Raw genomic sequence first — 14,150 nt, 5'->3', positions numbered from 1 at the left:
TAGACTACGAATGTCTTTTTTCTCTTTCCATGTATCTCTATGGAAATTTCATATAGGGACATTCTTGATGTTATTACTTACTTATATCTCTGTTTTATATGATTACTTATGTATATATATATATATATTATGGCTGTATATATTGCTATATTATTTACCGTGGGACTCCCACTCCGACGACGGGGAATATTCAAGCATGTGAATCTATGAAAGACACCAATACTGGAGAACCACCTGTTTACAGGTAAGTAACAATTGTTCATATGTCATTTTCCAGTCACAAGGCATTGCATAGGGCGGAGGAAGGGAAGGAAACAGTTGAACGCAACACTCTGCAGGCGAAGTACGGATCGGGTGACTCTCAGGCGACTGTCAGTGCTCCAGAGGCCACTGTGGGCCTGAATCGGAGCAGACTCATACTGATTTTGCATTACTGACGAGTCTACTCACCACCACTAGCCTCAGAGATCTCTGAGGCAACCTGCTGGCCTGAGCGCAGAATCCCTAAGAGCAAGCTTGTTGGGCCCAGGCTGCCTTTCAGTTCAAACAGGACATCACGCAGAATTAAACACACATGACACCAAACACTGTCCACTGACGGAAGATGTAGTGCACTGAACTACATTTCCATGAGTCTGGTTAACGGGCCTCACAACCAATGGGCAACTGACAAGAGCTCTCCCAGCCAATCCAAGGTGAGAACGCATTTTCTTAGTCTCTCCGCCAATCAACATCTGGCAAGATATTCCCCAACAACCAATCCTGGGATAAGAGTTGGGTCAATTAATGACGCGCCACCGAACTTCCCCTCCAGTGATCATCACGGAACTAAACAGTGTTGAGAGTAAAGGGGCCAGTAGTCATGGAAGGACACAAATGACGACATGGCCGTCAGGAGGAGGGTCTAACAAGCCTAAAACCAATGGGAAGGCAGCATTTAGGACCTAAGCCAATACAAAGATGGGCGGAGAGTGGATGGAGCTTCCACGCCATACTCAATACTGCATGCCTCGCAAAGCGACCAACGCATGCTATGCAACGCTAGGCTCGACCTAAAAACCATGTAGGTAATGACTGCCCTCTTCCCATCTGTGCTGCTGCCAAAGAAAAAACACCATAAATTATCTAGCTATTTAAGACACTTTAATAGCATAACAGAGTCACATGTGTGACTGTGAAAGTTCAACCACAAGCAGCTGGATATATAAACAAAATGATCAACGCTGCGTGGATGGCAAGCACTGTTTTTGTGGAAGCACACAACTTTGGCCCTATCAAAACATGTACTTCTAGCTCCCAACATGTGGGTGGAACCAAAGCCCCTCTCTTGTCGATTTTCACATAACTGTCTGGTGACAGCAGCGCTGTTGACTTTGAGTCTGACCATAAAAATAACAGCGTGCAGCCTTAATAAATGACAAGGCCTGGTAGTCAAAAGATAAACAAGTATCAAACAGCACACTCACCATTCTGACAGCCTCAGCTGGTTGTGTCTACCGGCGACTCCATGACAGTTTCCTATTGCCAAATGTTAATAGTTCTCTCTTACTCACACTCAGATAAACTGGGTCACCAAGATGTGTGTCTTATCTGCATACATTTGATACCTTAGGCCTTGACACTTGATACCCAAGGCTACGGACCGTAATTAGATGAGAGGGGCAAATCATGTAGATGTTAAATAATGCGGGGATAGGTCACAACCTAAGGGTACATCGAAGGAAGAAACCGATTGCTGGATCGAAACTGACTTGTTGAGTCAAAAAAAGAAACCATTCCAATGTTCGACCCTTCATTACCGCAACTGACTCTAGGGTATCAAATACTTGAATAGATACAATAACATGAAGGTAATTCCGGGTTGCCCATGATGGCATAACAGTAGTCCTTTCCAAAACCCATAACATAGCACTGCTGTTTGTAAACAGTTAGTTTGTTTTCAGGACCTCCATGTATTTGCTCAGGGGGGCAAATACAAACCCGAATCACCGAGGAATACAAATAATCACTTTTTCCTGAAGGGATTTGTTTTATTTGACTAAAAATGATTTACCACTTTGTTATATTTTACTTTGGTGTCTATATTGCAATGTTCTGGTGCTCGTGCAAGATCTTCTCGAGATTCTAGAGTGTGGAATTGAGAGGAGATCTGGCCGAGCTGGAATAAAAGCGGATGGTTTATGTGATATGTCCTTAGGGTTGTTATGACAATAAATCTATTATTTCATTACGGCAGCCCACTTGTATCTTCTTAAAAGTGGCGACGAGCAGGTTGAAAATGGACCCGTACAACCCTTAACCCAGTAACAATGGACAACTAGTCTCAGGCTCTTCAATGAAGTACACAGTAGACGATTACCGTAACCTGAATTGGAAGGAGGTCGGTATGTGATAGCTTATCGCTCCTGCTCTGGCTAGCCACAGAGCCAGTGCAGTGTTCAGGATGGGGCAGAGAAGAACAATGTTTCTTATTTATTTATTATATTTATTTAATGCATTTTTTTATAGCATGGACACTACCCAAAGGTGTCAGAGCGCTGTACAATAGATCCAGTTATGTTACATGAGAGAAGTGTTACACAATAGAACGTTACAAAAATAAAAAGGAGACTAGAAAAAGGTAGGGTACAAAAACACAGTATCCAGCACAGCAAGCAAGGGTGAGGAATGTACAAGAAAAAATTACAAATTTACAATGATGAACGAACTTCCTAGAGGAGCCTGAGAATGAAAGTATTAGTTCTGAGCCCAGTGTCATTACTGCTCTGGACCTTCTACGGTAGGAGACTCCTCACTAGTACATACACCAATACGCTGTCATCACTGCTGCATACCATAGCACGATAACCCCCACCTCAGTGCTCAATACGCAGAATAAGACACAACAAGCTTGGCCGCAAGCAGGCAAATGCAAACAGCTCTTTTCAAGCACTCATGCTTGTGCTGGCATCCACCTTGCGGGAGCGAGCAGCGGCGCGCGGGCCATCTGTTTTCAATTAGCGTGGCCGAGCGTGCCGCTGCTCGCTCCCGCAAGGTGAATGCCAGCACAAGCATGAGTGCTTGAAAAGAGCTGACCAATTTCTAAAGGTCATCTCCTAGAGCAGCGCATGCGCGCTGCCTAGGCGAGACCTAAAAAACAGCTTGAAGATGTTCACCACTAAGCACTTTAATTTAATAATTTCGACATCCAGACAGGGCTCATGATTCGCATTGGCGTGTCTGGTTGTGGTTGGTCCAGACGCACTGGCACAGCATTAGGCCTGGCCCCAACGGGGCGCAGGAGGCTCGACGGTGGCCAGCTAGGCTCAGATTACAACAATCACTGGGCTAGCACACAGGCTACCTGCAGGAGACGCTCTGCCTGCTGTGTCTGACACTATGGATTTAGCAGCAGATTGTGAAATTAGGCCCGACTAACCTCGAACTTTGTAAGCGACATTATGTTTTTCACTGAACACCGTGCAGGTCCGCAAATCTGTGTGCAACTGAGGTGAAAAATATCACAAAAGATTACCGAGAGGAGAGACCATGGCAAAAATGATAGACTCACTGTCACGTAAATAATCGCAGCCTGATTCTTTCCAGAAACAGCTTCACCTGACAGTGGCATGTGTTTATTTTTTTTAGATCTGCCAAGAAACAATAATGTGCATCGTTGGAGGTGAGACAAGAGCCGCGGTAGCTGAAGTGTTGGCGGCACTTAAGTTCCAAGCAAGCTGGATTGTTGCTTCATGTGGTGTTTGTCAGCCCATGCTTTAAAAGATCAGCGGGGATTGTTTTTATTTCTGAGGTCCCATATCTGAGCCGCTTACCCAGTTCATCTTTTGTATTAGGCGAGATGAGCTGTTTATTCTATTATATAGCAGGGACTACAAGTCCCAGAGAGCAAAGCAAAACCCTCAACCGAGTTTACTACTCGCGCACGGAGCTAGAAAACCTGAAATATCTGCAAACATTATAAACAACATATAATAAAAGACCATGATGTACTCACAAGTTCACCAATCCGATGATGAGAAGGCACCGAGCAGCACGACTGGGCCAGGCCTCCGGAAGGCTGCCGTAGTGGGTCAGAACTCTCAGTTAACTCTGAGTATTCTCAATGTCAGCTTTTGACAACAGCCGATCCTTAGCCCAAGCACAAAACTCAACAGTGCATCTGTCCCATAGCACGGCTCTGATGCAACTCTCTTGGCTGTAATAAGAAAAATATTTTTCCCAGGAATGTAACCTTCTGGCGCACATGTGTATGATGTAATTAGCGACCGGGCATCGTGTGCATGTAAAATTTAAATGACTGCGCATGCTTTTGCACAGACACTCTACCATCCTGTGTCAGCACAAACTACTTTACAAACAAGTCTTTGCAATGCAATAGGACTTGCATTTATGCAAGACTTATTGCATTTGAAATGGGAGTGCGGGCGGGCAAAAAGGCACGAACAGGAGTGCGTGGGGGGGTGTTGATTGGTTGAGAAGTCACAGCTTGCGGGAGGGGACGGGGGAGGCACGGGAACAAAACAGTGTTGACAGTAAAGGGGCCAGTAGCCATGGAAGGACACAAATGACGACATGGCCGTCAGGAGGAGGGTCTAACAAGCCTAAAACCAATGGGAAGGCAGCATTTAGGACCTAAGCCAATACAAAAGATGGGCGGAGAGTGGACGGAGCTTCCACGCCATACTCAATACTGCATGCCTCGCAAAGCGAGCAACGCATGCTATGCAACGCTAGGCTCGACCTAAAAACCATGTAGGTAATGACTGCCCTCTTCCCATCTGTGCTGCTGCCAAAGAAAAAACACCATAAATTATCTAGCTATTTAAGACACTTTAATAGCATAACAGAGTCACATGTGTGACTACGAAAGTTCAACCACAAGCAGCTGGATATAAAAACAAAATGATCAACGCTGTGTGGATGGCAAGCACTGTTTTTGTGGAAGCACACACCTTTGGCCCTATCAAAACATGTACTTCTAGCTCCCAACATGTGGGTGGAACCAAAGCCCCTCTCTTGTCGATTTTCACATAACTGTCTGGTGACAGCAGCGCTGTTGACTTTGAGTCTGACCATAAAAATAACAGAGTGCAGCCTTAATAAATGACAAGGCCTGGTAGTCAAAAGATAAACATGTATCAAACAGCACACTCACCATTCTGACAGCCTCAGCTGGTTGTGTCTACCGGCGACTCCATGACAGTTTCCTATTGCCAAATGTTAATAGTTATCTCTTACTCACACTCAGATAAACTGGGTCACCAAGATGTGTGTCTTATCTGCATACATTTGATACCTTAGGCCTTGACACTTGATACCCAAGGCTACGGACCGTAATTAGATGAGAGGGGCAAATCATGTAGATGTTAAATAATGCGGGGAGAGGGCACAACCTAAGGGTACATCGAAGAAAGAAACCGATTGCTGGATCGAAACTGACTTGTTGAGTCAAAAAAAGAAACCATTCCAATGTTCGACCCTTCATTACCGCAACTGACTCTAGGGTATCAAATACTTGAATAGATACAATAACATGAAGGTAATTCCGGGTTGCCCATGATGGCATAACAGTAGTCCTTTCCAAAACCCATAACATAGCACTGCTGTTTGTAAACAGTTAGTTTGTTTTCAGGACCTCCATGTATTTGCTCTGGGGGGCAAATACAAACCCGAATCACCGAGGAATACAAATAATCACTTTTTCCTGAAGGGATTTGTTTTATTTGACTAAAAATGATTTACCACTTTGTTATATTTTACTTTGGTGTCTATATTGCAATGTTCTGGTGCTCGTGCAAGATCTTCTCGAGATTCTAGAGTGTGGAATCGAGAGGAGATCTGGCCGAGCTGGAATAAAAGCGGATGGTTTATGTGATGTGTCCTTAGGGTTGTTATGACAATAAATCTATTATTTCATTACGGCAGCCCACTTGTATCTTGTTAAAAGTGGCGACGAGCAGGTTGAAAATGGACCCGTACAACCCTTGGGACGAAGATTAACGTTCGGCGGAAATTCAGTAAGAGCTATTTGGGACGAAGATTAACGTTCGGCGGAAATTCAGTAAGAGATATTTGATTGAATATTTGATGTGAAAAGACGGTCCCAGCTGCGTCTGTGCTCCGGATCTAATATAAATCGCATGCTACATCGTGGGATGCTAGTGTTGTTGTGGTTGCCGAGAATGTGTCCTAATACTGGAGTTTTCATGTTGCGATGCAAATATCTCATGCTTTGAGCGGCAAACATTTATGTGGAATGGGTGTTTTGCGCAGCTGTGTCACGCTCATTGTGTGATTATGGCCGAAAACATTTACCTTTGTACATAGATATCGCAGACGCTAAGGTGCCGATTACGATCCGGTAAAAAAATGGCCCGTACGAGTCGTATCGGGTCTTTTTACCGTACGAATCGTACAAGTGCCGTACAAACTGCCAATTACGATTCGCATGGAAAAAAGACCATACGAATCGCATTGGGAATCATTCCCCACACGTCCTCGGGTCGGAAAATGTGTCCGACACGTCCCCGGACGATTTACCGTACAAATGTGAAAAGTGAAGTCCGACCGCGGAATCACGATCCATCCCGTGCGTCCGATGTTACAACCGAATGGAAAAAACACCGTCCGCACCGAACTCCCATAGCAACCATGGAGACAAGTGTCCACATACGCGCCCAACACCCCCCCAGCCCCCGTACGTTCGAGTCGTACCCCCCGTGTATGTACACCCGTGTACATGTCGTACCTCCCGTGTATGTACACCCGTGTACGTTCGAGTCGTACCCCCACCCGTGTATGTACACCCGTGTATGAGTCGTACCCCCCGTGCATGTACACCCGTGTACGTTCGAGTCGTACCCCCACCCGTGTATGTACACCCGTGTATGAGTCGTACCCCCACCCGTGCATGTACACCCGTGTACGTGTCGTACCCCCCGTGTATGTACACCCGTGTACGAGTCGTACCCCCGTGCATGTACACCCGTGTACGTTCGAGTCGTACCCCCACCCATGTATGTACACCCGTGTACGTTCGTGTCGTACCCCCCGTGTATGTACACCCGTGTACGTGTCGTACCCCCCGTGTATGTACACCCATGTACGTGTCGCACCCCCCGTGTATGTACACCCCTGTACGTTCGAGTTGTACCCCCCGTGTATGTACACCCGTGTACGAGTCGTACCCCCACCCGTGCATGTACACCTGTATACGTGTCGTACCCCCGTGCATGTACACCCGTGTACGTTCGAGTCGTACCCCCACCCCTGTATGTACATCCGTGTACGTTCGTGTCGTACTCCCCGTGTATGTACACCCGTGTACGTGTCGCACCCCCCGTGTATGTACACCCCTGTACATTCGAGTCGTACCCCCGTGTATGTACACCCGTGTACGAGTCGTACCCCCACCCGTGCATGTACACCCGTGTACGTGTCGTAACCCCCCCGTGTATGTACACCCGTGTACGAGTCGTACCCCCACCCGTGCATGTACACCCGTGTACGTGTCGTACCCCCCGTGTATGTACACCCCTGTACGTGTCGCACCCCCGTGTATGTACACCCGGTACGTTCGAGTCGTACCCCCGTGTATGTACACCCGTGTACGAGTCGTACCCCCACCCGTGCATGTACACCCGTGTACGTGTCGTACCCCCCCGTGTATGTACACCCGTGTACGTTCGAGTCGTACCCCCACCCGTGCATGTACACCTGTGTCCGTGTCGTACCCCCTCGTGTATGTACACCCGTGTACGAGTCGTACCCCCACCCGTGCATGTACACCCGTGTACGTTCGAGTCGTACCCCGACCTGTGTATGTACGACCCGTACCCTCATCCGTGGACGTATGGAGCGTACCCCAGGCCCCAACACCAGCACCTTCACACAACATCGCGCATGTACGAGTCGTACCAAGCCAGACACAAGGACAGCACTGTACAACAAAATGCCCGAAGTACACACCGTACACACGCTAAAAACACACGTACACAACCAGGACAAAGCAAAACAACACAAAAATACACCATTCGAATGGCACAAAGCCACTAAACATGTCCAACAAGCTCAAAAACAACACAATCACTGACCTGCAACTGCCAAATCCAAAACAGAGGCCCAAAACACAACCACTCCTTATAACACACCCACCCAAAGTGCAAACACAGCCACACCCACCAATGGACCAATAAAAAGGGCCCACACACACAAACCATGAGCCTTTGCAACAGACTCACTGCTGCCAGACCCCACAGACAACCTACAGCACCATACTAGAACCTTTACCACACCTTACACTTGCACACCTTCACACACACAGCTTCACAAACACCCCCACATCACATTCACACACACACCTGCACAACCACACCCAGACACCCACAACCATCCACACCCCCACCCCACCATCCACACCCACACCCCTCACCATGCCCACTAACAAGAATCCAAAGTTCACTAGCCGAGAGTTGGAGGTCCTTGTCGATGAAATCCTCAGAGTTGAGCCACACCTCTTTGGAACATTGGTCAGACAGACCAGCATTTCAGAAAAAACATCCATGTGGCAGACCATCGTCGATGCTGTGAATGCTGTTGCGGACACCAGAAGGACCAGGCATGAATGCCAAGCCAGGTGGTACGATCTGCGGAGGAGGGTCTGAGCCAAAATGACGGACGAACACAACCAGGCCAACGTCACTGGAGGAGGGCCGCCCCGCAGACGCGTAGATTACCATCCCTGGGAGGAGAGGGTGAAGGCCATACTGCCGGTGGTGGCAGTCGACGGATTAGAAGGACTCCGAGACCCGGGTGAGTACACAAACAACCTACCTCACATGGGGGGAACGTCATCCACAACCAAACTCACAAACAGGCACGCAACCACCCCAAGCTATCGCATGACTCAACCACACTCCATGAACACGCACATGCCACTAGCGCCACCATGCCCCATGCACCCAGCTGGACAATGTCAAGTCACAGGCCACAGAAAACACCAACACAAGACACGGTAACCCGGATGGCGGGAGTGTGGGCCCCAAAAATCACATAGTGCAACTCAGAAGCAGACAACAATGCCCTCTGCCCATATGGCCTAGGTCACAGCCAGACAAACAGTGTGTCCCCACACAGGAAAGACTCGCCAGCAAATGGCGGACGCCTTGCATCAACACATGGGGGTGACGGCACGTTCTTGCACATGACAGCAGCTAATGAACAGCCAACACTGTGAAAGAGTGGCAGCACACACCACCACAGCAGCAGTGCAGACACACACACTACACCCAATGGGTGCCTGGAGATCAGAAACAAACTCACATCAACAATCCAAGGGCCATTCAAAGATCTGCTAACAGTGTGTGCCCAGGAAGCTGGGCTGAGGTGACAGAGGGTGACACACAGAGGGAGGGGGACAGAGAGGGAGGGAGACACAGGGAGACGGACAGAGGGAGGAGGCTGACACACAGAGGGAGGGAGAGGGGGACAGAGAGGGAGCGAGAAAGGGACACACAGGGAGAGCAAATCAGCCTTGTGGGGTGTGGGGATGTCTGCTCCTCAGCAGGTGGACTGCGTGCATGTAGACAACGGTGGCCAGTGCCAGAACCCCCCCTCTTCTCCATGGCAAAACACAGGGCCATGTCACAACCTGTGCACGAGCACAACGACAGCTACCTGCATTATATAAGTGTGTGGAACCACTCCATGTGCACACGTACAGTGCTACACGGAAGGCGCCAATGCATGGCTCGCCACACCTGCCCACTCCCCTGCTGACTGCTGTCACAATTGACGCAGCAAGTAAGACTGTGCCACACATAGGTAAAGTCGCAAAACCTGTGGCCAAGGGACATACCCATGCACAAGTGCACTGTCAGTGGAATGCAAGACATATCCAAATTCCCAGAGGAAACGTGCCAACATCGAAAACAATGAAACATGGCTGTTGCATGGAACAAAATTAACATTGTCTCTCTCACACACAGGTCAACGTCGTGGATCACCCCCCAACACTGGGGGGGAAGACTCACAGGACCCGGCTCGGCGGGATGACGGAGCCACCGGCAGCGACGACTCTCATCACTCTGTGGACGAACCCGACCCGACCAACCTGGCCCCTCTGGTGTCCAACGACCTGCAGCACCTGCGTCAGGTACAACTGGGCCAACCACCACCCCCACTCCTGCCACATCCCAGGAGACACCCAGGATCCCTGGCCCACCACCACAATGCAGCCTGGCTGGCCAGGAGGGACACGGTGTCCCGGGCACCCAGGAGGAGGCAGGCGACAACGCAAATGCCACCCCTCAGGGGTCCCGGAGACCCGATGTGCCCACAAGGGCAGGCCAGGTGCAAGTGGGCAGGGGTGGTGGGAGTGGAGGACGGCGGAGGCACCAGCCTGACCAGTTGGCTGGGGAACCGGTATATTCCCATGTCCGAAACATCCTGGACACATACCGGCAGGACACCACGGGCATGGCCCAGGTTGTGTCCATCCTCGAGGGGATCAAGACCCAGCAGGCCCAGCAACATGCCTGTCTACTGCAACACCAACGGAGGATGGAGGACAGACAGGCTGAGCTCGTGACGGTGTTCACGGGAATTCACAGTACACTCCGTCGGATGGCCGACAACATGGGCAACCCTCCCTGTGCCAGCAGGCGTAGAACATCACCACCCACAGGGAGGGAGGAGGTGGAGGAGGAGGAGACATCCGAAGGAGCATCCCAAACATCGTCACGGCCTGCTTCTGAGGGTCCCCGCAGGAGGGCGGGTCGTCCACGGAAAAGACCGTGAGGGTCGGCGCAACAGCACCATCTCCCAGGACACCTGGCCTGGGACCTGGCCCACTGGAGCAACAGCAGCACAGCAGCAAAAGACATTCTCTGCCACATGGACTTGCTGGTCACTGTCTGACCAATGTTGACAAAGACTGTGGCATGGACTCTGAGGATTTCAAATGGCAAGGACACCAACTCCCCTAGTGAACTTTGGATTCCACACACCCGGAAAGCCCCTCATGTCAAACCCCCCCCCCCCACCCCAACCCAAATAAAAAGTCACACCATAAAGAGAAGATGCCTACATTTGCATTATTACCTTACATGTGTCTTGTAAAGTCTAACTATGCCTGAGTTCTCATTTGACTTCAACCATCCATACCCTGGGGCCTGAGTCTGGCACAGGACACACATGGGTCACATTGTAGTAGGCAAGACAGACATGGAGCACCATACACACCCGTGATGGGCCCAACCAGCTGAGGGGGTGGCCGCACAACCGTGCCGACAGACAGATTGAGTACAGCGACAGCCATGCGCAGAGGTCAGGGATCATGTGGAGTGTCCTGGGGGGCACCCAGGTATGTGTGGACAGGTGGCAGAACCATGTCCTGCAAGCTTGAGTCAGGTGGATGCAGTGAATGGTGGCCTGGCCAACGTTGGATGCATGGGGATGGCACATGTCACAATACCCACACAGTCATGGACATCATGCACAATACAGAGACTAATGCCACACAAACAGCTTGCATCTTGCTACTCTACACATAGACACATAGCCACTATCACGGAAAACCATGCCAGACATGCCGGATGCACCGTGGCAACACACCAGCATTGACTGAGAAGAGGCACCTTGGAGGCATAGGGACACCTTTATTAGTCATGTATTCGGGATTGCTGAGGCAACTCGGAGTACACATGAACGGGTCATGTGGAGTAACATGTGGGTCCAACACTAGCACCCCCCTTCTGCAGCCCAAATGCGTGATAGCCATGGAACTGGCACACAAGTGTCGGCTAACAGCTAAACACCCCCTGCTGCTCACGGAGAGACTGCCATACACCATTGATCCGCTGATGTGGAAGTCCCACACCATGTCAAGCCAAGGCAAACCGTATGTGTCCGAGGGCAGTGTAACACACATTGATGCCATCATCACATTCCACAATCCCATCACTGATGACTGTCAACAAGTCTGACCATCTATTCAGGTGTACCCAGCTGCATGTAATGTGTACCATGGTGATGCGACATGTCTGCAGAGGAACCAAACATCGACAGGGGCAGTGTGCATACATCGTGAACAACTGCCACACCCAATACACCCCTGAAGCATCCCTTACCCTAAGGAGACTTCCAAACTTGTCCGTGCGTGTAACGCTGAGTCAGCACACGATGACGTGTCCATGAGGAATAGCAGTGCCACAACAATGCAACCAGCAGACGGCATGCGCAAGTACCTGGGGATGAGAGACGCACAAGAAGTCAGGCACAAAAAGCACAGCCACTTCCATGTGCATGTACTCGACACATGTAAGGATGACAACATGCCAGGTCACAATTATGACTGGGGAAATACACATCACTGCCACCATCACTCAAGTGACACATCCACACACACCTCTGACTCGCGTGGCATACATGCAGATGGACACACACATCGCAACACATGCCACACGGGGACCAATGCGTGCACACACAGACACTGGTGCTCACCACTAAGCAAAGAAGTCCCGCATAAGCCGACTCCGGATGTCCTCTTGCTGAACCACGTCCTCCACATCACTAGCCCCATTGCCAAGCCCTTCGTCCTCCACGGGTGGATGGTCCTGATCATCTTGATCCAGGATGAGTGGCACAGCTTTCTCAACTGCCATGTTGTGCAGCATGCAGCAGACCATGAAGATTTTGCAGACCTTCGCCGGGGCATATGGGAGCGTGCCGCCGGTCTTGTGGAGGCACCGGAATCGGCTCTTCAGGAGGCCAAATGTCCTCTCAATCACTCGCCTTGTCCGGCCATGGGCGGTGTTGTAGCGGAGCTGGGCCGGCGTGATGGGGTTGCGGAGAGGTGTGATCAGCCATGGCAGGTTAGGATAGCCAGCGTCCCCTACATGGAAAGCACATGGACATAAGTAGGACAGGAGAAGCGGTCGTGCAGGAAGTCTACGCAAAATACAGGACAGACAGACTGTACCCACCAACAACACATGCTCGTTCGTTGCGCAGCTGCGTCATCATTTCAGGCATCCTGCTACGCCTCATGATGTAGGCATCGTGTGCTGATCCTGGAAAACGAGCACAGACATGTGAAATCACCATGTTGGACTGACACACCACAAGGGCATTGATGGAGTGGTAGTGCTTGTGATTCCTGTACGCTACCTCCTGTGCCTGTGGTGGTACCAAAGCCACATGTGTCCCATCTATGGACCCAATGGCATGGGGCATCCCTCCCAGGGCATAGAATCCACGCTTGACCCCAGTCAACATTTCAGGGGTTGGGAAATGGATGAAGTCATCCAGGTGAAGCAACATGGCCTCTAAGAAATCATGCAGCACACGGCAGAACATGCTCTGGGACATGCCACCAACATGAGCTATGGTATTTTGAAAGGTACCTGTGGCAAGAAAATGTAGGGCTGCCATTACCTTCAGCTTGGGTGTCTGTGCCGTAGGATACCTGTGCAGCGGTTGCAGGTGTGGTGCCAGTCTCGCCGTCAACTCCAGAATCAACGGTTAGGGGAAGCGGTAGCACCGGATACAGTCATTCTCCCGCATGGCAGCCAAGTCCGGAATTGGTCGGGGAAGAGGCGGCGCTCTGCAGTAATTTGGAAGTGAGAAGGAAGAGTGAGTGCACCACAACAACTATTGATTTGTACTGAGCACATGTTAATCTGTCAATACACATATGCTACATACGGAGTCAGTTATGTGCCACATGCCCTGGACACGTATGGCTGCCTGGTGACACTCCTACCAAGACCCAGCTACACACGGAGATTGTGAACCTCCACATGCCATGGCATGGGATTAGCTGTGTCCCAGTGTAAGTGACAAGCCAGACGCAACACAGGAGTGACATACATCCACACATCAGCAGAAGTAGGATGTCGATTGCAGAGACTGGTAGCGGAACACTAGAGCCACAGGTCACATGACAGTACACTAGGACAGCCCACACACCTTGCCATGAAGGTGTACATGTCATGACTCACCACACATTCATAGAGAGGATGCAGACATGTCCTTGTTACGCTACTCTGTGTCCCATGCATACATACGCACCTCACATCCGATACCACATGTGGCATGGTGTGCGGAACAGTGTGCCATGTCAATCTACACACAGACACATGTTGGTTGCT

General features: G+C 50.2%; 1 long non-coding RNA gene across 1 annotated transcript in view; it reads left to right on the top strand.

The window, feature by feature from the left end:
* The window catches only part of LOC146858979 (uncharacterized), an 86,018-nt gene extending 80,103 nt beyond the window's left edge, over window positions 1-5,915 (top strand). The window contains exon 3 of the long non-coding RNA XR_014979719.1: window positions 3,628-5,915. This is a non-coding gene — a long non-coding RNA (uncharacterized LOC146858979). The remainder of the gene's footprint in view (window positions 1-3,627) is intronic.
* The last annotated feature ends 8,235 nt before the right edge of the window (window positions 5,916-14,150 follow it).

The sequence above is a fragment of the Triturus cristatus genome, chromosome 3_2 (genome assembly GCF_964204655.1).
Source record: "Triturus cristatus chromosome 3_2, aTriCri1.1, whole genome shotgun sequence".
In the NCBI taxonomy this organism is placed as follows: domain Eukaryota; kingdom Metazoa; phylum Chordata; class Amphibia; order Caudata; family Salamandridae; genus Triturus; species Triturus cristatus.
Note: the sequence above shows the minus strand (reverse complement) of the source record. Positions and strands in the feature narration are given on the sequence as shown.